This window comes from Montipora foliosa, chromosome 11 (genome assembly GCF_036669935.1).
Source record: "Montipora foliosa isolate CH-2021 chromosome 11, ASM3666993v2, whole genome shotgun sequence".
Classification (NCBI taxonomy): Eukaryota; Metazoa; Cnidaria; class Anthozoa; order Scleractinia; family Acroporidae; genus Montipora; species Montipora foliosa.
The window spans coordinates 3,154,532-3,182,437 of NC_090879.1; the positions used below are offsets into that span (position 1 = coordinate 3,154,532).

Genomic DNA, 27,906 nt, shown 5'->3' on the forward strand with positions numbered 1-27,906 from the left:
CCGATTCCGTAGGCTGGAGCTACTAAGACAGTTGTTACGTGTCATGAATCTTTATCCAATAACTGATCGTTGTAAGTGCCCCACTTAAGCTGGGCTAGGCATGTCGAAATGTTAAGTGGGATGTGAGCAATTGAAAGTGGTCGTACTCAATCCTCTAGCCCTCGAGCTCCGTCTAAAATTCCCTATTGTATTGTCAATAATTGGGCCGCGGGAAACTGACCTAGACATTATAAGAACCACTGCATATTCATACGTCGATAGGGTACTTAAGTTGAGTTGGTCTCAACATAACATGAGTAGCTTGTTCCACGCAAGAAATCGAAGGTAAGCCATGACTTAAGAAACAGGACTTAAAAACTAACAGTTATCAGTGTGGGATCAATAATAGGTGTTTCGTGACAAACAATTCTATTTTTAAAGCCTCACGTTTCCATAATAAGAATAAGGAGTTTCAGGGTTACGTAATGCCACGGAAATGAAAATGGCACCTTTTGCTTTGCAGCTGCAACATAAAGACCAAAGCGCTTTCACTTTTGAGCCAGAATATATAAGTGAATTTTCGTAGATGAAAATGATGCATTTCTCGGCCTGCAACAAGGATAGCGGAGTCGAATTTCTGACCCAATTAAAGGAATTATTTTTAGCTTCGGGTGGCCAAGATACACTAAAGGTGGCAATCTGAAAAAGCCTGGACACTGTTCTCAGGGCAAAGTCTACATAAATCGTAGCTTTCTTTCTTAATGTAATAAAAATTATCCCCTCAAGAAAATTGCTCTCGCACAATTAAGGGATTCAGTTATAGTCGAGACAAACAAACACAACTTCTAGCCCCGAAAGGTTAATAAAGCTAACGGAAATGTCTGCAACTGGAAACTGGCTTTATCACCCGGGGGTAGGGTGGGGGTACTCCCAGAAAAATTGGGTGGGAGTGTGAGGCCCGCTTCCTGAAACCCTTACCCTATTTCAGACCAAAATCTGCGATTTTCCCTCCCTTTTTCAGACCTGACCTGACCGTGTAACAGCTATTTCAGCTGTTAATTTGAGAAAGGCTTGTGTCGATGGTCTTTTGGCCTATTGATGAAGAAGCTTCTTCTTCTTCTAAAAAACATTTCAAGACTTCAGTGAACAAAGCATACCCTATTTCAGACCAAAATGGTCAAAATCGATACCCCACTTCAGACCAAAACGGCTAAAAAAGTATACCCTTTGGGGCCACACATACCTATATTGCCTAAATAATGGAGTACCCTCTCCCCCTCCCCCCGGGCCTTGTCACGTGTACACGTGGAATATGCTCAAAACGATGTTGCATAAAGTTATGGGAGTAATTGAAACGATGACAAGTAGGCTCGAGCTCAGAGCGATTTGAGTAAACAAAGAACTTAATTTTGAAAGTACACAAAGCAACAAATCCATTTAACTGCAATTTAGTGCGACTGAATTTTTTGTTTTTTAAGATAAGTCTGACATTTGACAATAGCCTTATTTTATTAAAAGGTCGCGGAAGGCAGCGTGGGGCCGATTGGTCCCGTATCCAAGCCTTACTCGCATCACTGGCATAAAGATGTTCAACGTATTTCCTTGCCTCGCCTAAACTCCTCGGTTTCGTTAATAAAGAGCCAACCAGAGGGTATTCTTTCATATCTTTAATCATTTGTTATATCTATCATTGAAACCGAAAAGCCTCCTTTAGGGGTGTCAATAATATTATTCAAAAACAAAGTTCCAATGTTCACTAGCCTCAGTAATTTAAAGTAACAATTCAAATAATCTATCAAACAATAAAAATAACCCGGCAAAGCTTCCCAAAATAACAGAAAGTACAGGGAACTTCATTTAATATTTTATTTCCCAAAAGACCCACCATGATCTTGATTTCCGGCTAAGAGAGAAAATTAATTACTCATTGTGAATATTAGAGAAATAGCCCTAATACACGACTGCCTTGCAGTCTACTCAAACAATGCTATCAAGCAAATGAATCGTTAAAAAATTATGCATAGCTCTTCAAAAGACTATCTGTGTTAATTATGTTTCAAAGTTCATTCGAGAAATAATTCTTCTCTTAATCAACAATGTCTTATTTTAGTCTCTTAACATATTTCCTAGTTGCAAACCACTTCGATTTATATTCGATAGGCTTGCAGTGCAAAACAGCTACGGTGTTGAAGGATTCGAAGACTGTTGCTTAAGTTATGGACCTCTGCTTGGTGGAAAAAATAGAACAAGAAAATTACCTTGTTGAAATAGAAACTTTGGTCAGATTATTTTTAATGTATATTAATGGTAAACTGAAGATACTGATGCAAACTTTGTTTCAGCAAAGGTAGCGTTCAACTCAGGTATACCTCAATTTTCGTGAATGAGGAATGATTGAGGAAGTTAAGTTGCTTTTGACAAGTTGATCTTCGTCCCTGTCATCCTTAGAAAGGCAACACAGCAAGGAGCACTGAGATGATAGTCACCTTATGACGGAGTTGTTTCTTCGGTTGCAATCGATGGAGAAGCTTGCATCGTTGTTTTTTCGGTTGCAATGGATAGAGAAGTGCATATATGACTTAAACAAACCAGTGCTAAATTGTTTCACTACAGCATATTAAAGAACTAAGATAGCATAAGGGTTTTTTTTCTAAAATTATTGTCACAAGCATCACTTCTAAACAGACGACAATTAACTGGTCGATGGAGAAAGAGCGCAGGAATAATGAAATTATCGAGCAAGCTTACGAATAGCATTGACATAAACATAAACATTGAACGTGATTAAGTGACTCATCCTTAAGCTTGTAATTGAATAACCATATACTTTCATCTGGAGATCGACTTAAAGCATATACTGCACAGCAACAAAGATATTCCCAGCTTATGGGCTTAGTTCATGGCAATTTGACTTGACTCGGCTTCCTGCTTTGTACTTTCGTATTGACAGCTTCAGAGATCCACGGTTGCAAGACAAAATTAAGTAGCACCACAGGAAGGTACCCAAGAATAATACTTCAAAAATCACGGTGCAAACATATATAAACAAGAAAGACTACTCAAAAGCTTTGAAGCGAAACGCCGCAACCGGACATTTTCATCTACTGATACTTCAACATAGACAGAAGCACTACAGGCATAACAAGCCGGTTGGCTTTCATGTTATGTGGCCATTTCTTTTTGGGATTTTATGAAGCGAGGATAAAACATGTTTTCCCAGACTTGGCGTCGCATGTTGATTAGCCGCTTTTCACTGAGTTTCCTCTTTCTCTGAGAGGTTTTTCTCGAGTTTTCCCCTCTCCACAATTGCTTCAATTCCGGTTTGCGGATGTGCTAAAGGTTGTAAGCCGCGCAAAAGATGTAAAAGATTCTATATTATTAGCCTGGGAATGCTGGCCATTTTACTTTTTTTCAGGAATCGCAAAAGAAGTGCTAATTCCTGGGAAAACACTGCTTCTGTCTTCTCTACATGGTGACAAAAATTAAAGGGTCTTAACTATACATCAAGAGTTTAATCACTTGGACCACAGCTGTTTGATCTTATGAATCTGAAGCACCGGGTAATCAATTCTGAAAAACTTAACGTTTATGAGTTTTCTGCTCCCTTAAATATGCCGAAGGCTGTCCTATTTAGAGGCATTAATTTTGCGAAACCGTATCAGTAACCATGCCAAAAATACCCTGAGAAAGTGAGTTCGCCACATTTAGACCTCAGATAAGTAAAAAAGTTTCTATCTCGTTCTTAATCGTCTTTCCTATTAATTCCCACTTCTTAATTGTTAAAGCAAATGTTAGAGAAAAAATATTAAAAGCTACGAGATTCGAACGTTTTATTTTTATTTTTGGACTTTCAAGTTAAAAAGGTATTGACCATTGCCTTTTCGTTAAGTACAAGATAGATTCCTTTTAGTGATTAATACCTTAATTGCATTTGATAATTAAAGAACTTAATTTCCAGGTCAGTGAGCCAAGTTGCAACACAAACCGTGGAATAATACAAAAGCCACAGGGCTCTACGCCCTTTCGTTTTGTAATCAACCCCTACCAAAAAACCTCTAGATGCTTATAACCTGGTATCTAGCAAAATTTCGTAAACAGTTTATTGCATTTTTTATACATCGGGCCTTACTCAAAGGAGAAAAGTGTAGGCCATATGAATTCAGGGTACAGTACCACTGGAAACTTCAGGGCCCGGTTGTTCAAAAGCCGATTAACGCTAATCCCAGATTAAAAATTAACTAAGGAGTTTATTACTCCACTACTAAATGCTGTTCAACGTTGATACTGATTTGGCAAAACTTTACATTAGAAGAAGTCAATCTTGAAAAACAAAAATAAGCAAAACAACCTTTCACCAAAAAGTTGAAAACATGAAACAAAAGTTTACGCTAATCCTGGATTATGCTAATCGGCTTTCGAACAACCGGGCCCAGAATGTCATTTCTTCTTTACATTTCTGGGCTAATACAGAATCGGATAAAGTAACCCACTACAAACTGAAATAGTAAGTTTAACACATAGCCACAGGTAAATACTCCTAAACAACCCCCCTTATCACAAGACTGTCCCAAATAACGATTTTAGAATGGCTTAAGTTATCCATTTCATCGTTAGCCTCCGAAGGGAAGCACTTCGATAGATTTCATTCGATTTCTTAATACTTTGAGAAGACTCAGTTTTACGGCTATTTTTGATGCACGGTCAAAATATCAAATAAACAGTTAAACTGGAGGAATGGCATAAGCAATACGGGGCAAAAGTAATTAGAAATGGACCACCTTCGATCACCATTTAATTTGGTTTCCTAGTCTCCTAGTGAGGGTTAAGAATAGCGGATTATTTTGATGACATGTATTACTAAGCTCTTTTAGACTTTTTGCATGGATTCTTTAAAGAAAACAACCCTTAATGGGTGCCACATTAGTATCTCTAAATTTTGCTTGAAAAGAAAACAAGATCATCCCAATTGCAGAAAAAAAAAGCAGTGATACGTCATAATCTTGTTACATTAAGGTTGACCAAACGCCCAAGGGTGGACGACAAACATGCAAGCTTAGGAAAGATTTTGAAGTTATTCTCAGAACTACGAAGCTACTCATGATATTCCTATTCCCTGAAAGATTGCCTACTACTTCTCCTTAATGAGCTTATAATTGCAACGAAATCGTTTTCAAAAAGCTTGAAAAAGGCGGAAATTTACTGATGGGTAAACAACTAAATTAGACTTCTTTTAACTATTTCCTTGGGCGGGCTGATAATTTATCAGTGGTGAAAGGCTATTTTGCTTGTAGTCGAGAGGGAAAAGGACTTTATGTTTGCTTTTAGGTTTGCACATGTGCAATGCAATGGCAATGTATGGATACCGAAGAGCTAATCCGGCCTATTACTGATTTAAACGGGCTAGGTCACGCTATTTTAGGTAATTTTGTTTAATTTTGTTAATTATGAGCTCTAAACGTCAAATTGGCAGAGCAGGAGTCTTTCATTTGCAAAATCACGGCCACATAACAACTGAGAGTGATTTTCCAGCTGTGTAAATGACATTTTGATGTAGACTGATATAAATTTGAAAAAAGGTGGGCCGACGTTTTTCAAATTTACCCAAATTCAATCCATTTCAATCCTCTTCAGTTTTGTCCATCCATGTCCCTTCTTGGCTTCCCTGTGTTTTGTTAGAGTTCTTCTATAGTTTTGAACAGTTATTTTGATATTTTAGTTAATTCTATGACCATTCGATCAGTGCTAAATTGCCTAAAATTGCGTGACTAGCCCCTTTAAACTGCATAACCGTTGACTGCAATTAACAAAGAACGTATGGCACAACAAATCCTTGGGTTGAACAATTAAAAAAATAGCCATTGGTGGGTCTTTTATTTTCTTGAAAAGGCGATGTAGAAAGGGTTTGTGTTAAAGTCTTCCTGTGCTCGTGTAATTAATGAACATTAAAAAGTTAAATAGTTTGTTTTGAGTGGCAATGTCCCGTAATGACGTCGAAGTTAAAGTCGAAGATGTACCTCAAAAGGATAATCTTCAATGCCAGAAGCCAGAGAAGAATGTCGCGGAGTTATTGTTGTGTGTTTTCTCGATGAAGGAAAGCATGAAAAAGGAATTTTTAGTTAAAAAGTTTGTTGTGACGCGTCACCAGTGTCTAGGAATGCCAAATCTAAATGAATTCGAAGGAGTCGTAGAAAGGTTCAACGCCGTCTTCGTGTGCGATTTTCCGTTTTATTTATAACCACCGCTAGCAGGATATCTTTTGTTTCGAACGTTGAAAAAGAAATATTTCTTTTTTTCTTGACAAACTAAGCGGGTTTTCAGATGACTTTTTTGGCTTTTTTGGCTTTGGATAAGTGATAAAAGCTTGCCTTGCGCATCATCTTGCTTGTGACAACTGCCAGCTATTTGTGAAACGTAGTGAGAGCTTTAGGTTGGAATAAATTTTGATTCTGCATGAGAACAAACTATGGACTGGAAGAAATTGAAGCTCACAAAATAATAACTGTACTTGGGCTACTGACCTGCGACGCGATTGATCTTGTTCACGGACACTTTAACTATGGACACTGTAACTTCTCAAAAGAAAAACATTAAGTGTTATGCGCCGATCAAATCGAAGCTTCAACATCCCCCCCCCCCCCCTCCCGGGCAAACCACAGGCATTTGACTATCCTCTGTGCCCGGGGTGTGGGGAATTTGACCTTTGCCTGCGTGGGGTGGGGAAAATTGAACCGGAAGTGTCAGGTTTCAAATCTTTTTTTTTTTTTCGGGTGCCGAAGACACCAACATCTATAAAACACGTGTTTGGACGAGATGGAAGAGTTTAAAGGAAGAGATGTAGCATTTGTGAGCGATTGGCTTACAAAAAAGGTTCTCAAAAGGTCTTTATTAAAGACGGCAGGAGCCGACGTCGATTGTTCTTTAGTAGGGTATAACAGACAAATCCGACGATAGGGTAGGGCATTTGAATACCATTTTGGCCTGAGGGGGCGGGGATTTGAACGATTCAATATGCCCGGGCTTTGCCCGAGGAAGGAAGGGGGGGGGGGGGGATGTTGAAGTTTCGAGTTGATCGGCGTATTACCTTCAAATGAAAACTGTTCAAAGTACGTTCTATTACTTAATGTACTTTTTACAAATTGTTATAGCTTTTGAGTTTATATAAGAGTGAAATATCATTCAGTAAGTGTGCCGAAGCATTCAAATGAAAGGTAGCGAATCTGTATCGCATCAGTGCTGTTTCACTGTAGTTGATTAAAGCGCGGTTTAAATATCTGCATAGATTTCAATGAAAGCGACGCAAAACAGCTTTCGGGAGAGTCAAACTGTTCGAGGAATTTCGGTTCTAAGTTGTCAAACAGCAATAGAATTCTTTACCAAAACATCAAAAATCACCTAAAAGATTGCATCCAGGGAAAAGTAGTCCCTTACGTTTTCGGAAGGGATATTTTTGCAATTTTTGGCACTTCAAAAGGTCACCTAGCAGTTTCGTAAGAGAAAATGGTTTGCTGGGAAGTTCTTAGAAGGCTACGTTCAGGTAGCAATTACTGAAATGGAGATATCATTCCCTAAAATTTGCGGGCACTTCAATATTCAGCTAAGATTTCCAAACAGATCAAATTCTTCTAGGTGATAAAAACATCTCTTTAGACAGTCTTAAAACATTATAAGGAGTCTAGAAATGTCGCTCAATAGGTTTTTGGCCTAATTTGCTCGTTGGATGCCCTTCGGCTTTCCTTTAGTATGCCTTGAATGAAACTGGTAATGCTCAGTGCATACCTGCAATGCCATGCTTTCGCGAAGTTACACTCTACGAGATGGTTGATTAAATCCTTTCAGTAATTATTCATCTGCAAGAAAAGCAAATGACATCTTTTCAATGAAAGCGACCAAACGCGGCTTACTTTTGGTTTGCTTGAATAAGTAGTGAAAGTATGTTCAAGGCAGGTTTTCAAGTTTTAAAGTGAATAGGGTTAAAACAGGCTAGTCAAGTTTTAAAATCTCCTACAATAGTGTCAACCGAATCTTGAAAGCTTTCGTGTCCAAAACCGCACAAAGGAGGAAACGCTGAAGGAACAATGAAAGCAAATGGTCACGTCCAGAGAGAAAAATGGAAAGTATTTAGATCAGGGATCGAACTCCGCTTCCGTCAAAATGGAAGAGATATTAAAACAATATCGTGTGCCAGAAAGCAACAAACAAAACAATCTGAAAACATTTAAATATAAACAATGTCATAACACTTGGTTTCTTTAGGTCAAAAATGTGGCGGGGAAACTATCACAGACCACAGACTCTTTGAGCAAAGTTTTTTTTTTCCGTGATACTTAACTTTCGCTTGAAGTCGATAACTAGGGCTAAGGCAATCAAATAATTATAAAAAAACGTATTTCATCAGCCACAAGGGCATGTTTTTCTTCTTGTCTGTAATCTCTATTAAAAGCTTTTTGCATGCAATAATGGAATTACTCCAATGCGATACCATGCACTTAAACGATGTCAACACAAGAGAGAAACTGCAGTGCCCCAAATTAATTTTTTTCAACTATTTTATAACGCTTGTGAATCTTCTTCACGGAGAGTGGCCGTGACTCCCTAACACATTTTCCTGTGTGCAGAAAATAGAATCAGAACCGCGCTTAGTCTGCGATAGCCGGAAGAACGCCCGCAACGTCTCTAATAGTCGGAAAATGCATGTATCTTTTAAAAGCTGAGGAAATGGCTGGGAGGTTAGTGTATCTTACCATAAACCCGTCCTTCCTTGCAAAACTTGCGTTATTTTCTGTTTTCCTTAATGATTAAAACCCCCATGTAAATCGACTGCTTACGTTTTTATGATCACATTTCCCGCCGGTGTAGAACTTATAATGTAATGTTATTGGAAGCCGAGTCCACGAAAAATGTTTACTTTTTTGTACAAATGCATCGGTCATAGTTCGCTGTTTCCATTCCCAGACTTAATTTCTAGAAAAATCCTCCTTAGGCATAAAGAAATTGCGGGATATTTGCAAGTCTTCGATTAATATCTTAAACCGTAACATGCTGAATTCGAAACAGGTAAAGCGCAATTTAAAATTCAATAGTTTTCTTCGCCTTCATTGGCCTTCATGGACAAAATCGGTTGCTTTAAAACTCTTAAAATTGGGTTTGGCCGTACTAAAACTTCTGTACGTGAGCAAGGGATTGTCGTTTGTTGGTTTAGTGCAATATTTAATAGGCATATGTCAATCAGTGGTTCAACGGAGGCAAGGTTGCGTTTTTCAATCTAATTTGTTTTCCAGAGCATTTTTTTCCAAAAGAGTTTTCTTTATCAACCGCGTGCAAAAGCTGCTATTGAAAGTATGGTACTTTGTTGATTAGTATTCCCAAAGCTGGTCCAGAACAATGCCAATGTCCACATGGTTACACAACCCATTGTTGCCGATTGCGTTCTTTTCAACTTGAGTACAAAACAAATTCAAATATGGTTGTTTTCTTTTCTCCTCATTTGGGACACAAAACGTTTTCCCAGCCGGCTCATTGAAAGTTTTTATCTGTCAAGATTTGTGAGCAAGAACAGATCCGGAAATACTTGGTTATGTTGAGCTTATAAAATCTTTTCGGTATTGTATCGTGCGCGCGTTCAAGTACACGGCTATTATCATTCAAATTCATCGTGCGATTCTCTTTTCAAAGCAAAATATCTAAGTAATTCTTTCGCAGATAATTTTGGTGTAATGTTGGTTGTTATGGGCTGTCCAAGTCCGCCTCCTTCACGCGGTTAACTGATTGTCTACACAATAGCTATTTAAAGATGAACAGGAAATGACAAAAACGTCATTGCTTATTGCTATCCAAAGACAACTTTGATGGAGATTTGACAGCTGTTTGTCCAATCACAGTGTTAATAGATTCATTACTGTAATTGAGCAGAACGCCTAAGTGATTTATGAATGTCCACAAGCCAGCGACATTATGTCTCTATGGCGTATAAATAAAATCTTTTAATGATTGATTGCAACGGCAAAACTTTACTCTTGAGCTCGGAAGCGCTGTTTATGTGCTTGAATTGAATCACGCCGGGGTCGCGAGCCGACCATCTGACCTGCCAGGTAACATAACCGGCGAGTAACTTGACCACTTCATTTGCTGGACATCACACGCGCTTGTCGGCCAATATAAGGCGCAAATAACTCACTGAAGCTTGTTATTAGGAATACACAAACCGTCAAGAGCTGTTTAGTTTTTTATGTGATTATGACATCCGTTGAAAGCCCAGACGGTCAGTTTGCTCCACGTGCTAGTTTTTCTCTCAGTTGCAGCAACTCCATGCTCCAGGGACAAGATTTCGACTTTGGTAAGGCAAAGTTCTCTTTTATTGGCTGTTATGCCCTTCCTTATTTCTGCCTTGCTAAGCCTCACAATCCCGCTTCCGCGGATGCGTTTCATTCTTCAACTGACGTAATGGAAATTGTAACGAAGTTTTGGCGTCCTTAAGTTACACTAAGAAAGTACCGGAGGCCGGCCAGACCTCAAGCATTCCTCATGCGCTTCAGCGATCTTAAGGCTAACACCGCGGCCTCCTTTTATAATTTTTCTTCCGCCAGATCGTCACGTTGACTCGCTCATCTCCTACACCCGACCTTCAAACTTTTACGAGGATATACAAAGTTCCTCTACCATATCAAACCAAACGGTTCACTCGGCTTATTCGCAAATACACACCATGGCATTTGGATTCTCATCTTCTCTCCCGCACGGCCAGCTAAGATCAGACAGTTGTGGCTTAGAAGTCGAGTTGGAGAATAAAGATCTTTGGGACAAGTTTCATGAGATTGGAACAGAAATGATCATAACCAAAACGGGACGGTAAGAGAATAATAGCCACTAAATAAATTTACCAAAACCTCCCCCTACCGCGATGATATTTCCGATTAACTAATGCGAAGACTCTCGCGGATTAATATAGTGAAGGAAGGACAAGATTTCATGAAATCCCTATAGTGACCATTTAACGCTTTTACGCCCGGCATTGAAGCTTCGTTGAAGACATTTCGACGGAGTGTTCAATTCTGTGGACAAACTTTTCCCAAATTTTGACACAATTTAAATGAACGCTATCATTGCTCAACACTTTCCTGTGATGATGCGATCCTGTCTCATCTTGGCTTCCACTTAAGAGATATTTGAGAGAATTTGGCGATTTTGCTTTACTGGGCTCTGAACTTGAAGAATTTACAAAATTATTTCCTTGCCTTGGCTCAGTTTCCTTGCAGGCCGTATTAGTGTTTCTGGGAGGTCGAAGAAAACAAACAATATACAGGATCGTACTTATAAACTTTGACAGCGCTGTCTCAAAGAACATGTGTGATAAGAGTTCACGTTTCAACAACCATCATCGTAACTGCTCTCGATTTACGTAGCTGTCAAGCCCTCCAAAAGCGTTCTAACAACGTGTTTATGTCTATGTTTTCGAAATTAATAATGAAGCGCGTTCACCGGCCCTGGTTTTGCGACTTGTTTTGCGAGGGCTTCTCAGTTTGAGAAAAAATTGTGAGATTTGTCTTGTGCGAGTTGCACCGTGGATGAAATGTGGGAATTGTCTAGAAAAGACACAGAGAAAACCCATGCCAGTCCAATGAAATGTAGCAATAAAAGGGCGGAATAAATTACACCATACGCGAACGACACAGTTAAAGATAAACATATTTCTTTCTTGTTTCATCCCACTTGGGGCGATACCGATTAACCCGTTTCGTGCATTTTGCCCAACATGACCCAGAGAAATAAAGGGCTCCTTTCAACGGGAAAAAAAAAACTTGAACTGAAAAGAAACCTTGTTGCCTCGCACAATTCAAAACGACACCAAAGTGCAGGTCTATGTCTGTCGACTCCATCAACGGAAATTTCTTACCCACCATTTTATGTTGTTGATATTTTTGTGAACAGACGCATGTTTCCCGTGATTCGAGTCAACATAAGCGGCTTAAATCCCAAGGAGGAATACGTTCTAGTTTTGGACATCATACCAGCAGACGACAATAGATACAAGTTTCATAATTCAGAATGGTCTGTAACTGGAAAGGCAGAGCCATTGATGCCTACAAGAATCTTTGTTCACCCAGATTCGCCTGGAACAGGATCGCAGTGGATGAGACAGGTTGTTTCGTTTCAGAAGTTAAAGCTGACGAACAATCACATGGATCAACTTGGACACGTAAGCTACCTTGTACACTTTGACAAAAAGATGTTCCCTTTGACTTTGTTGCGTGAAAATGCTGTATCTTCATGTTTTTTCCGGTTCTCGTACCATCAAAAGAAGTCAAAACGAATGGGGCTAGATTTTTACTTAATTAACTTATATTAAGAAGGGATTTTGAAAGGACTACCTGCTGTTCAAAATCTTCCCTCTAAATGCCTGCATCGTAGTTATTCACTCGAACACTAGAACCCAACTCGAAATTCAAATGCTACTCGTGGCACTTAAAATTTATGAAAAGCTGTAGTTCGAGTTTTCTTTTAACTATCGAGGGTTGGCATATCTCTAGCAGCAGTTTCTTTTCCACGAAGCTCATTAGTTTTGAACGTGAGCCGGTGAGCCATTGAAGTAAGTGAAAGTAAGAGTTCGATTGCTTTCGCCAGTTTCGAAGAGACCAGAGTGATCTAAACAGCAAGTATAATCTGAAAGAAGCACCTTGCATATAATTATATTAATTATTACTTAATGTAGAGGTTTACCTAGTAGAACTCGAGTTGATAAAACCGTTCTTAAGAATTTAACTTAAATTTCTATCAATAGCGAGATTTCAATTCGAGGCCGGATCAACTTAGAAACAACACCAAATGGAAAATAAGTACTTTTATTTGAATGGCCCAATCGAAACTGTTATTTCAAAGTTGAAATGTGGAAGAAAATTACTAAATGGTTCAAGGTGGCGAGGTCAGGTGAGTCGGTATGTAAATCAAGAGAAAATTGGATTACGACATGACAAAAATTTTCTCCTTCCTTTAAATTTGTTCTGGCGTCCAATCTGGAGGTGCTAACTCGGTCGAAAATGGAATCAACCTTAGAAGCTTAAATTATGTTTCCGTTACTAAAAGGGGATGTAGGGAAACGGCATGATTGAATGGAGAGGTGCGATATTAAGCATCAGAATACAAAGTATCCGTAAAAGGCTCCAAAGAAACCCTTGAACCACTTTGGACAGGGCACGAACTAGCTGTGGACGTCAGTGAGCCACATTAACCGCTCCACAGGGTCTCTAAAATTTAAGGGGCCAGCGTGACATTAAACTTGGGGATTTTTTGTCAATCCTGTCGCCATCGAGCAGGATTTGTTCTTCTCAAATCGCACACTTGGATGGTTTTAAAGAGAGAGTCACATTTTCGTGACTAAATGCTTTGCCGACTTTCTAAGTGAAAGCTACTTTATGATGAAGCTTTTCACGCCAAACTTTGTGATCAACGGCATTGATAAATTTTCCTTTGACCTTCACTCAGTTTCCCCTTCTTATTCTCACTTCTTTTAGGCGTTGGTCGACTAAACTTTCTTGGAGTTTAAATTCATATATGCATGCATATACTGTATGTTAACTTTGATTTTGTCAATGGTCGTCATTTGCCGCTGTTATTTGAAAGGCGTTTACTGAAGTTTTCATGTAAGATAAAATTAGACTCTTTGCCAAGTCTCTGGGAGCTTTCTACACCCAACTTCTCAGGGCTTAATGACCATTTTTTCTTTTGAAAAGAAGATTTAATTCCAAGTCAAAAGGCAACAAACGATCTATAGAAAAGTACTTCTTTGCTCTTGAACAATTAAGATTGGAAACTCGATTCGTTCACACGAAGGGACCAATACCCAGTAAGATTGAAACGGGTTTTGAGTCTTTGAAGAAGTTCTATCGTGTCTAGCTGGCCTTGAAGTTTGAGAAAGGAAAGGAAGGATAGCTTTCTCAGGAACTATGTTCCCCCTCCTCTAAAATAGCTTAGATGACTCATGGCGCAAATTGAAATCTTAAGTTCATTGTTCCAAAAGAAAGGCGTATTCAAACGCCCTTCCAGAGAACTAGGGAGAAGACGGGCTGAAGACCAAAATCATTGCATAGTATTTGTTAGACTACAATATGAGGTACTGATTAGAGCTCTGAGCTCTGTGTAGGGCTTAAACCATCATTCCAACACAAACAGGGCATGTCTGGAGAAAACTGCTCGTTGCCTATAAAATTACGTTCACCCACAGTATCGAGAAACAGATGATGTCGGTCAAGTACGGGTTTCCAATGATTCTCACTCTTCGGTGAGAGTGTCTCGGCCTTCACAATTTGACCATAGATTAGATGAACGAGTGTGAATGTAGCCTCGAAGTTAATTAACTCTCGGAAATTCTCCTTATAGTTAAAAGAAGCCTGACTTCCTTCACAATTCGCTTCCAGTGCGGTCTTAATGAGCCCTCTCATGTCAAATGCGTGGGAGAACGGAAAGCTGGCTCTTAAAATACATATCAAGCATATTTCTATGAACATCGTTAAACTTCACACAATAGCGGACCATGTACCACGCTTTCCAAACTACAATTGAGTGAAATCACTGAGTTCGCGTTGAGACCTTAGATCAATGAAAAGTAGTGAATTACCTGTTGTATTTCAATGTCACAAATTACACAAAAGATTTAGCTTGGGAGGAACGTTGGTTCTAGCGTGTTCACGTTCGACTCCATGAGTTGACACCCTAGCCTTATGCAGGTTGAATTTGTAAATTTTTCCGTTCGTGCTCCGAAAAACCTTTCTTCGGGTATCCCGGTCTGTACCATTTCTTGAAAGTCGACATTTTCAGTCAAATCGAAACTGACTGGATCTTGACATAGAGGACGAACTACGGTCAAATGGAACAACAAATCATACTTCCAATTCCCTCCCATCCATTTATTTCGTTTCAAAAGCTATCAGCGAAATTTGAGTACTCGATACTCTTTCATTAAAAACAACCATTGAGAGAAAGAAAAAGGACTGTGTTGGTAGTGGCGTATCCAAGTGCGGTATAACAGCTAAAAATATGTCTATATTTGAGTTTCAGAGGTGGAAGCGGAATGATTTGACCTTCGATATTCGTGATTCCTAATAATTTTGAGCCCAATTATTCAAGATTAATAAACAAGTTGCTATTCATGATTCTTTTCACCATCTCTCGTAATTCATGATTCCCAAGTTGCGAACGCAAAAATTCATAATTCCTTCTAATTTATGTGCGGTTATTTATGATTTATGATTCATGATTGCGCTTCAACTCCCGATTGAGTTGCCAGAAGAGGATTTTTCAGAGTAATTATTGCATTATTTTCGAAAACAGAACTGGGGATGTCAATATCACACGAGTAACATGATTTCTTTCAAATCCCTCGCATAAAGGAAGCCGCGCGATGATTGCATCAAAGACGTCGTTGTGCTGGTCACATTCCCTTTTACCCCCGTTACAAAGATCCAAAAGTTAACCAATGTCTTCAGTATTATCAATTCGATCGCTCAGGGGATAACTGCATGAGACTGACCACTTTTTAAACGGAAGACGCTCTGAAGAAACTCCAGCTACGGAAAGTGAAGCACTTAAATTTGTATAAATCGTCTCTTCTTGCCTCCAGAAAGTGGCTTAAAAGAGCAGGCTTCGGGGTCAGATCTTCGCAAGACAGATTTCAATTTTTTGTTTCTTCTGTCGAGTGATCAATCAATTGTTCTAGCTAAAAACAACGTAAAAGGGAACAAACTTTTATTCGAGGAATCGACAAGAGTAGACTGAAAGACAAAGCATAGGGTTAGTGCCATTATGCGAAATCTTTTGGAGGATACGTAGATAAAATCTAGGACGGATACTTGAACAATTTTTGTCCTGACGGAAAATGTATTTTAATCATGATCGACAAAAAAAACATATTGGTCCGTTGTCATTTCGCTTTCAACAAAGGGGACGGCCGGAAGACATTCAACAAATATATTTTAAAGTTTCTTTTTGATAAAAACTACGTTTTAAAAGTTGTAGGATTATGGGATGTAATAATGACAAAGTAAACCGATCTTCAGAAGATAGGATTTCGAACGTAGCGGACTTAACAACGATTTCGCCGTTTTTGCTATTAAAAAAAAAAAAAAGAATAAACTGCACATCAACAAAAAGTGAAAAAACGATGCGCAATGATCTAAAAATTTACAGAAGGACAGATGCTTTTAAATTGCAGTGCGTTTTTGCTGAAAACACGAACACGAAGCACTTGCTACAAAGGTCCATTGAAAAGCCCACGATACGAACAAAGACTTAATTGCCTTTGTTGACAAGCTAAAGAGCTTTGCACAATATATTCTTGTTTCAAACAACGGTGAAAAAGTTCTGTGAGCTTAATGAAAAGCACATTAGTCTTGTCTCCTTTGTACGCGCTAAATTAAAATTTGTCGAGTTGACACGGCATACGCTTGGGTACGTAACATTAAACTGTCAAGATATAAAGCAAAATGACTCCTAATAGATGAGCATTTCTTAGTCTCGAAAACGATGTAAACAATTCCACAATAGAGAGAGGTGCTAGGATACTGATTAACAAGTGATTTGGCGACTAATCTACTCCGCCTTCTTAAGTGATTGTGAAAGCTCTTCGAGAGCACAATGACTTGGAAAAATGACAGCAGATCGTGTGATAGGTGTGTGAGATAAGGCGATCAGGGGGATTTAAACGTTCGAAACTATTGAAAGAAGATACAGGATTCCATGCAAAATATCTCTCTCATTTCGTTTAACCAATTAGACTGAAGCAAATAGGCTGGATAACATTGCTGAAAATATGAACTTGAAAATGTTATACACTCAAAAAAGAGAAAGCCTGATCGACAGCTTGTTAATTCAGTGATAACAAGAGCAGTCTTTTCTCAGATTTTGCCGTCTGGTATTTTTTTTTTTTACTGACTGACAAAGTACATTTGCTGTTTTCCCTAGCAATTTGAAATTCAAAATTACGTTCCAATATTCTTATCTCAACTTAACCGCCCTTTTGATCGTTGGTTTTCAACAAAAGCTTTCAGCAGGATTTACTTTCCACTGGTGTCCAATAATGGGCTGTGAAAGAAACCTTATTTAACCTACTGGGGAGCAATTTTAATGATCTGCTCAATGATCTCGTTTTTGACGAAAATGCATCAAGGACGATTTACAGCCTGCATTTCTGTGATGTTGAAGAGCAGGGTACGAGGGACGCGTGCATCTCATTCGTTAGCTACATTCACACTTAACTGACCCCTCCCCATAGAGGCTTTCCGTCGGGGTCATTGAAACATCAATGATACAACAGAACAGAGCAACAATGTTTTTTTTCTTTTTAATCCAAACTGGCCCGAGGAAAATCAGTGGTCTACTTACAAGTATTAGGATCAAAAAGTGGTTCAGACCAGTGGCCTGTTTCTCAAAAGTCCCGAAAATTTTCGGGCCTATTTCGGGTGCCACAATTCCCTTTGTATCTCACGAACGGAGAGGATTTAAGTCGTCAAACTTCACGGACATGTTTCTTTTAGTAAGCTTGAAAACATGTTAAAAGATCGGCTTTTCAAAACAAGCGGTTGGCAGTTTCACAAATGGCTTCTCGGGCCCGAAAAGTTTTCGGGACTTTCGAGAAACGGGCCCTGCAGGTCTCCGCATCTCAACATAAGCGATCTAACCTTACCAGTGGGCTGCGATGCCTCCATAATAATTGCTATCTTAATTGTTGGTTTTCAATCATGTGTGATAAGCAGTTAGACTTTTTGAACGGAAACCAGGAGATCATCACAAGGAGTAAATACGTAATGTCTCCTCTGAGCGATCTTTTTCGTCCATCTGATTATATTTGACTGATTCACGCCCTCCGTGTTTTTTCTTGTTCAATTTATGCATATGTGATATAAACGCAGTCATCGAGCGTTGATTGGGACACTACTTCGACGAAAAGCTGTGCTAAATATACAGGGGCACCCAACGACCAATTTGTTGTAAAGTGTATTATTATACCCCAGTTAATGAAAATAAATGTTATGAAGGCATTTTCAGGTGTTTTTCAGTGTTGCTGGGAAAACATTATCTGTTCCTTTTTCCCAGCAAGACACACAAGAAATTTCCAGCCAGCTAGATAAAATTGGTTGGTTTCCCAGCCAGCTGATCAAATTTATTTCCCAGCCAGGAATTCCGCGTGCTTTCAAATTCCTCGATCCGAAACGAGTACTCTCTGGGAGAGGGAAGGGGTTCTTTTTTTTTTTTTTTTTTTAGTCGTCCTCCTCAGTTTTCAGAGTTTCTACAGCCAGCTCGGGTTGAAATGTTAGAAAAAGTCAGTAATTCCCAGGCAAAACGTCTATCAATAACAAAATTTCCCAGCCAGCTCATCGAAACACCTGTATTTTTGCCAGCCAGCAATATTCCTCTGGGGAACAGATAATGTGAGGAACAGATTCGTTGGGTGCCCCTGAATATAGACGGTTTGACGACACCAGAATGATTTCAGGAAAGAAACGAGAGTTGTAGGCTCGGGGTCATTAGCTCAAATTGACTGAGACAAAAGGAAAGAACCGAAGTCGAAGCATCAACGTAATCACTTCAAATTACTTAAAGCTTATAATGAGGATGGTGATCATCATTACATCATCACCACCATGATCATCATCGTTATCATCATCATTATTATTATTATTATTATTAGAGCGGTTTTCAATTGAGTGTCGTAAAACAAATACCAAAGTTATTACTTCGACCAATCGCACCAGGTGAAAACAGCGCAATGAACCAATCCAAATTCGTAGCAATTCCATGTAACTTGCTCAAAGCGCGGGAAAAATCGTGCGTGGTTTTGGTTTTCCGTTTCATTTGTTGATAAATTGGCGCCAGATTTTTAAACCAATCATTAAGCGTAGCAATTGCAATCTCGTAATTACTTTAGACAGTCATTTGAAAATTGCTCTATTGTTGTTATTATTATTATTATTATTATTATTATTATTATTACGTCAGGTGAAGATTACCTTTTCCCAAATTCAGATTGAGAGTTTGTGCCATTTTGTATTGCAGGTTATCTTAAACTCAATGCACAAGTACCAGCCTCGTGTTCACGTCATCCCAGCCAAGGACTACAGTCCTTATGGATTGAGAAATGGGTCATTTTACACCTTCGTATTTCCAGAAACACAATTCATGGGAGTCACAGCTTATCAGAACCCAAGGGTGAGTGAAAATTGTTTGTCCAGGAAGAACGATACGTTCTAAGGTAACAATACCTTGTAGGAACCCTGAGAATTTCAACTAGCACTTATACCCACAACCAACTGTCACAAATATAATTTCTGAAGAGTAAAGGGTCCAGTCGCTCAAGTGTTCTACCCGCTAAAATAACACATTCAGCTGTTCAGAGAATCCTGGCCCGGATTATTTACTACAACCTGGGGCCCGTTTCTCGAAAGTCCCGAAAAGCCGTCTGTGAAATAGCCAACGGCTTGTTTTGGAAAACCGATCTGTTAAAAAGTTTTCAAGGTAACAAAAAGAAAAATGATTGTGAAGTTTGACAACTTAAATCATCTCCGTTCTTGAGATACAAAGGGAATTGTGACAACCGAAAATGGCCCGTAAAGTTTCAGTACTTTCGAGAAACGCCCCCCCTCCCTGGCCGGGGGGCTCAAAGCATGGCTATACACCTTATTCCAAAATGGCCGCCATTTAAATATTCTTTTGCTTTTATTCAAATAAGCCCTTGATGCCTCGTTCTTGAGCTTAAAATTCAAAAGAATATTTTATCTTGAACGAGGCAACAAGGGCCAATTTGTATCCGCATAAATCAGCGGCCATTTTGGAATAAGGTGTATCGCTTACCAGCGTTAAATACTATGGAAACCTATCGGTTTTGATATCTCTTAACCAACGGGCTTCGAGACACCGGCCCTTGGTGGGTTAACACAATCAACCGCTTACTGAATTCTATGGGGGTTAGGTGTAAATCAAGTGAACTTAGTACTGTTTTTCGGGGGGAGGGGGGAGGGTTGACACCCTCTCTGAAAAGGGTAGGGAACCAACAGCACACTTTTTCTCCACTCTTACTAAAACGCTCGAAAACAATGAACAACAACTGAGACCCGAGATGGAGTGAGTACTTGTAAGAGCTAAGCTACGCTCGGATTTACACTCAGAAACCAATGGCATGTTACGCGCGCGTAACCTGTCCACACTTTAGACTAAGCGTTTCAACGGTTTTTCAAAACGTTTTCGAAATTTCATCGGCACTGCCATTTCCGCACGTTCTCAGTGAAGACGATGAATTTGTTGGCGATGGGAATTGTCAGCTTTGGCGGTTTCACGGAATCGCTCACTATCAGATTTAGATATGACAGGTATCGGCGAACCGCTAATTTCATCTCATTAATTGGTTTCCGCAAAGCACGTCTGTTTTTCCCTTGCTCTTTTCCGTGTAGCCAAGTTCATTCACGCACACTTTATTTCTTTCACCTCCTTCTGTCTTGGCCAGGGGCCACACAAATCAGTTTAAATGATTACTGTAGCCAAATTCTGTAAGTCTGACAACTTCTGGAAAACCCAGTGTTCCGTTTGAATCTCGATCGTAGTTAGCAGACATACTACAGCGCGAAAGACACGGCCTACAATACAACAACAGAATTACACGATCAAACAACTCTTTAGATCAGTAGAATATCAAGGCGGAATGAAGCGGGATTTCATGCACGAAATGAACAACGAAATGAACAACGACAGGAAGTTTCAACACGGTGTTCAGTCGTCCAGTTTAAATATTTAGGATTTTTATCCGGTCAGATAAAAAATGATCTAACACAGGAACGTAGACAAAACAGCGGAAAATGGTGGTCACTAGCTTTAATTCGAATGGTTACATTCCTTCAGTTCCCCCTGACTCGTTCACAGATGCCATCTTGTACGGCAAAACAAACTGGAGTTGTTCAGTTTAATGCTAAAAAGTTAGGATTTCACCCACACTAGATTCAAAATGATTTAAACCCTTACGGTATGGTATCATAAACAACTCCACAGGAAAGTACTGCTCAGTAACTTTTATTTGAATGGCAAAATGCCAACTCTAATGGATTTCATACCAACTCGAAAGTTTGAAACAGGAACTGCAGCATTCTAAACAGCTCTACAGTCCCAGCGAAGTGCTTCCCGGTAGCTTCCACTTCAAAAGTCACTTCAGTAAACACTACAATCAGCGCCATGTTGTACTCAGACCACTCAATACCTTTCAATTAAATAGTTGGCACTAAATTATGACATTTACAGACTCAAAATTCACACTCAAAATTTAAACCCCTAGGGTATGGTATCGTAAACAGCTCCAAAGGAAAGAACTGCTCAGTAACTTATAATATTCTTTGAATGGTAATACTGATGGGTTTCATACAGACTCGAAGGTTTGAAACAGGAAGTGCAGCATTCTAAACAGCTCTACCGCCATAAGTGCTTCTCGGTAGTTTTCACTTCAAAAGTCACTCAAACACGACATGAATCAGCGCCATGTTGTTGCCAGACCACTCAATAGTTTTCAATTAAATAGTTGGCACTAAATTATGACCTTCACAGACTCAAAATTCATACAAGCATTACAAACAGCTCACCTACAGGAAAGTAAACTTATCAATAGTTTTCATTTGCATGGTCAACCATACATACACCCATTTTGTACGCGGGAAGGCGGTATCATTTCGTAAGAGCATTCATTCTTCGCCGGAATGGTCACACTCGGATTAGGGCCTCACAAAACACACGAACTGTGCTTTTAGGTCACATTTGAAGATTAAAAGGGGTAACAAAAGCTTTTAGGAATGATTTTAAAAGCAAGCCAAATCCATAGGCTTTCGACCACTGAACTGTACAGGAAGAAATTTTTATGATTGAGTTTCAATCAATTGAAAAAAGCCTAGGGAATGATCGCTCCTGTTTAAGGGAAACCGATCGCCGACGGACAAACGCAATGAGTTATTATCACACAGTTGGCTATTGTAAAGGTGGACCGCTTTGAAAGCTCTAGCTTGAAGAAACTATTTTGATCTATCAAGAAATTCACAAGTTTTACTTTGAGATGGAATTTGATGTAGTCTATTTCATTAAACACGATTTAAACTTTGACATTTCCGCTTTAGTTTCCTGCATTTGTTCGAAGTCTTTTCAAGAGCACGTAGTACTACTCATCGGAGCCAATCACCGTCGTCTTTTTTTTTTTTTTTAACACTAAATTTCGTCTCATAAGCAAAGGCTGCACTCTTGACAAAAGCAAAGACATAGCAGTTTCAAGTGCCTCACAGCTTTTGTGAGAGCACAGGAAAGAATTTCTTCAGGGTTATTGTTGTTATTATAAGCTTATCCCAAGTTCAAGGATAGCAAACGTCTCCACCCGAGAGAGTATTTTTCAGTTCACTTAAAGCCGGGTATTATTCAAATCATACACGCTATTGAAGTAGGTTTCGTGATTGAACCAAGTTTCTATTTTTTAAATGAAGGTTAAGTTGGGCAATTTTCTCCGAGAGTAGTGTATTGTGCGTCAGTAAATTGAATAGGTTAAAACATGGAGAATTTACTTAAACATGCAGACAACTTGTTTTTTCTAGATAACACAGTTGAAGATCGAAAACAATCCATTTGCTAAAGGATTTCGCGGCAGCTGCAATAACACAATGCACCATATAGCAGTGAAAAGGTACGTACGCCGCCGCCGGTGATATGACGGTTTATAATAACAAATCGATTTGTCCATGTGATAAATTGCCAACTTATATCCTGGTGGGGCCTAATAAGGGGGGCAATCCATATAAATAAATTGAACTTTGAACCAAAGCACTCTTGGAACGTCATTCTAGGCCGGCTTCGCGGCTTAAGCTTTTTTCAACATTGAGGAATAACAATGTAAAACTTGCAAAGAAGACGAGAATACCGGTCGGAACGAATCTTGAAATCGACCGTGTTTGTAGGTCTTTGTTGTTCTATGACAGACCGGAGGATAATTTTAAAAGCATTAGAGCTTAGACTTACACTCCAAGCAGGACGATCTGCATACAGCAGTCTCCCTTTTCGCCCAATGTGAAGCAATCAGGATTCTGGAATCCAGCCAATGGGTGGCGTTGGAACCCGGAATCCAGAACCTGGAATCCGGTATCGATAGAATCCAGGGGCCCGTTTCTCGAAAGTCCCGAAAACTTTTCGGACCCGAAAAGCCATTTGTGAAACTGCCAAACGCTTGTTTTGGAAAGCCGACCTTTTAACATGTTTTCAAGCCAACTAAAAGAAACATGTCTGTGAAGTTTGATGACTTAAATCCTCTCCATTCTTGAGATACAACGGGAATTGTGACACCCGAAAATGGCCCATAAAGTTTCGGGACTTCCGAGAAACGGGCGCCAGGATCCATTTTGGTGGAACCTGTGAGTTTGGAATCCGAAATCCACGACTCAGGATCCGGGATCCATTATTCGGGATCCGGAATCCATGGGCTGGGATCTGGATACCAGTGGGCACCTGGATTCCTTCCAGGTGATCTGGTGACGTAATTTGGAGGACTGGGAAGAAAAATTTTAACGCCGTATCCCACAACCGCGCGCGGCCTTAGGTTTTGTTTCCAAATTTCCTGCAATATTTCCATCGCCAAAACTCAACAGATCATTCCGTGTCTCCTACATTTCCTGTTACTGAATGAACATTCAAGTGGAAACCGCTGAGATATGACCTCGTCTCTGCCAGGTTGAATTTGGAAATAACATTCAAGGCCGCGCGCGGTTGTCAACGTTAAATTTTTCTCCCCGGTTTACATGGGCGACCATTTATACCGCAAAGTTACTATCCAATCACGACTTGATATTTAACTTTTCAAAATACGATAAATCGACAGGTTATGCTTCGAATTTTTTCTCGCGGTTCTAGTAAAATTTAAAAATGGGTCGTTATTAACTTAAAAGAGGCTGTGCCACGATTTTCTGGTCGTCTTATTTGAGGAATAAAAACAAAGACTCAAGAGTGTGAGGAGCACCCCAATTCCGTCGCATGGAACGTGTGTTAATTTTTGCGATCGGTAACCTGAGACCTAAAACTGTAAAAATTGTTCTTTTGAGGACTTTTGACCATTTTTCTGCGGCTGATAGCAACTGAAAGGGGTCCTTTCGTTTCGAAATCCGTCACCAATCTAGTTAGCCATATTCAGCAAACCTCATTCATGGTAATTAAAAACTTTCATCAAAATGTTCTCTCCTTCAGTATAACTATACAGTCTCTTCTATGGAATGTCTTCTCCAGGCTCCACTTGTTCAAACGAGGCCGGGATAGCGCTGTCCGCCGGATAAATCACTATCCACTGGATAACTCAATTGGTTTTGCTAGTGTTTATCCGCTGGATAGTGATTTATCCGGTGGGTATCGCTATCCAGCTTTTGAACAACTGGGGCCAGTACGTAACAATTTTGTCTTGCCATGCATTGGGTGCCAGTGAAAATTTCACGAACACTATGCTTGCTTTCTGTACTATATCAGAGGATTTCGAATATAAAAAGGGTAAATTTCAGTTCAAGTCGCCTTATAAACAGGAACAACAAAGCCTTGTGCGTTTAGTCTGTGTTTTCTTAGGAGTTGTCAGTACGAATTAAAGAAAACGACCTTGATCCGGTTGTTGCGCCTTTCATGCAATTAACAGATGCAATAGCAAAAATCAAGTTATAAAAACAAGTCCACTTTTGCCTATCGCATACTTAAGCTATCTTCAGACTCTTTGTAGATGGTGCGTAATTAAAGTGTTTGAATAGCCTAATGCAACGCTCTCCCTCCCACCCCCCCACAGGTATTTTGTTCTATGCACAGACTAAAACGTAAGAAGATCGACATTAATCACAGCGTTGTTGAGTACAACCCGCTAGCAATATTCCAGCATAAGGCGCAAAAATGAATGATTACGCTTAAGGAAGGGTTCAAATCCTTCTTGTAATGGACATCTCTACTATAGCTTAGAATTCATTTGAATAATCACACTAAAAAGATTTAAACAAAAGATTTAAGAGTTAAATCCATCTTGTACGGCCGATTTTAAGAAGCCCTTTTTCAAAATAAAGCTTATTAGCTTTAAGCTGAATTTTCTTGATAACAACTGTGAAAAATTGTCCTTCAAGATTTATAACAATAAAAACCCTCTCAAGTGATACATCGGAAACCACTCCCTAAAACCGCGATGCCCCTGTTTAAAGAGGTTAAATTGAATGTGTCCTTGGTGTATGGTGTAAAAGCTATGAAACAATTAAGAGGGCAGCTTGCACTTTGCCACCTTAATCCAACTTGAGGTTAATAAATCGCGGTACTAAAAACCTCTAGAAGTTCTTATACACCCGAAACCCAATTTAATTAAGTATTCTCACAAGGAGAATAAATAAATGGATGTCATTGCACGTGCAAACATTCCATCCAATTAAATACGCCAACACCATGCAACTATTCAAAGATTACTTCGACCGCAAATGAAGTGTAGCAAACAAAACGGGCAAGATTTTAGAATTATTACGACTGAATACTTCACTTACACTCCTCCCTCATCAGTTTATACTCTGAGTCATAAGCGCACTGGCAAGGTTGCTAGGTGAATAATTTTTTCACGTTATCTACATTCTAAGTCAGAGAGCACTTTCGGTTAATGGCACGGTAAGAGCACGAATCGGTTTAAAACTTGACCGTTTTCCAAGACCTTGAGCACCAAGAGGCACTCCGGCTTTGCGGTCCTAGGTAATGTCTATCCGCAAAGTGCCATTTCTCTCGACTTTCATGCAGTGACTATGTAAAAGGGATTTCCGGCACGATGTAAACCGTACAGGCCCCGAGGATTTAGTAGGATTTCTAGTTCACTTCTTAGTTGGAAAATCAATTAAAGGTTTCCAAACATTTTTTTATACCAGCTTGCAACTTTATTAATTGCATAGTCTGGCGCGAGTATTATCCATGTGATATTTATCCTACAACTTAGGAGAATTGTCTGCCGCTTTCCACTCGAAGATTTTCGTTGCAAATGAATTATCTTAAACAACAAAGACTGCATTATTTTGTAAATGCTCTAGGTAAAATCACCGTCTTTGAAGAATACATCTAGAAGTAGGGCCGAGCCAAATGACAAAACCGCAAATGGTATTTATGAAAACAGCGACTACTAATCGAGTGTTTTTATTACACAACTAATGCAGGTTACAAAAACAAAGTTACAAAGTTCTAAAACACCTTTCAATAGGCCTCTTCTATCTTATCCAAGAAGACGCATGAGCTTTATACCTAAAGCACTGAAACCATATACGCACTATTTACTCTTTTAGAAAGTCACCAGACGACTGCACAGACTCAGATGGCCTGCCCTTGTCCCCCGCTGGGTCCAATTCCAGTAGCGAATCCTGCAAACGCCATTTTCAGGATTCTCCGCCGAAATTCCCAGATATCAACGAACCCTCTCCACCGCCAATGATGGGGCAAACTGGTACGTCTGAAAGAGTTATCTGATAATTTAGAGCTCGTAATTTCTTTCCCTCGTAATTAGCTTTGGGAAGGCTCAAAATCTAACTTCAGAAATCAAGGGTGATAGCCCAGTAAGGGTATTGTATGCTAGAACACACAATTATCTCTGCTCAGTATAGACCTTATTCATAAATGGCGGTCAATTTATAATTCTTTTGTCGAAGTGCAAATTAGCCTACCAAGCCTCGATACTATAACAGTGAATTGAAAAGAATTCTTGCTCTAAAATGAGGCTTGGTAGGCTAATTTGCACGTGGACAAAAGAATTATAAATGTGACCGCCATTTATGAATAAGGTCTATACAGCCACGTTACAATACAATACAATACATACTTAATGACCGCTCCCCATGGGGCTTTTCAGGGCCAATGAAACACATTCAACGAAACGACAGAACACAACAACAACTGTTAAGAATCCCAACTGGCCGGAGGCAAACCAGTTGGCTATTTACAAGTGCAGCTGAGAAGTTGCCGGAACCAGGGACTACCAGGAACAAATTCAACGAGTGGTCAGAACGGGTCTTGAACCCGGGAACTTCGGATCAAGGCAAACGTCCTAACCGCTGGGCCGCACTGCTTCGTACACGTTATCTCAGCTGGCCACGATCTCGAGTGTAAGAAGGGGCTACCGAAATCCCGCTGAAGCTTTGGCCTTGACTAAAGTTTTCGTCCAATGGCGATTGCTCCAAGTGATATCCTATTTAGGTGGTTAATAAAACAATATAGCTATAGGGCACTATATACCAGTAATGGGACTGCAGGTGCTTTTATCAACCACCATAGTGTTTAATTGGCCAATCTGTATTGGCCTTTGAATGTAGACTTCATTGTTTCACTGGAGTCGTGACTGGATAGCTTTTTGTACCAACAACGGACACGTGCATGAACAAAGACAGCGTTTCAAGTGAAAATCCAGCAGAGATGACGTTCAAATTCTCATTTTCTTTCCAGGAAGTGCATTTGGCCATGTCCATGTTCTCTCGTCGCCCATCCGAAACGTACGAATCGTCATGCGCCTTTTCTTCACTACAAAGCAGCTGTCGGCAGCAAACGTTTTGTCCTGAGAGGCCGGCGATGACGACAGCTTTAAATTCGTCACCCAGTCTTAACCTGACAACGCATCCTTACATGCAAAACCTACCGATGAACTCTTTAAAACCGCTGACCACAACAAGTGCACTTTCGCACCCATGCCACGCACCGCGTCCGCTTCCTCATCCAGGATACATGAACCATCCAAACGAACACACCATCCACCACACCCCAAGTCACCTTACCGCACGTGTGCACTCTACACTGGATTGTCGCCCAGAGTACGGACTGGGAAGGAATGATTATAGCAAACCGCTTACAATATCTACTACTTTTCACCATGGCTTTCCTGGATCTCCTTCGTCATATTCCTATCATTGA

At 39.7% G+C, this 27,906-nt stretch overlaps 1 pseudogene; it reads left to right on the top strand.

The window, feature by feature from the left end:
• Window positions 1-216: 216 nt before the first annotated feature.
• Window positions 217-27,906, top strand: LOC137976087 (T-box transcription factor TBX20-like; annotated as a pseudogene).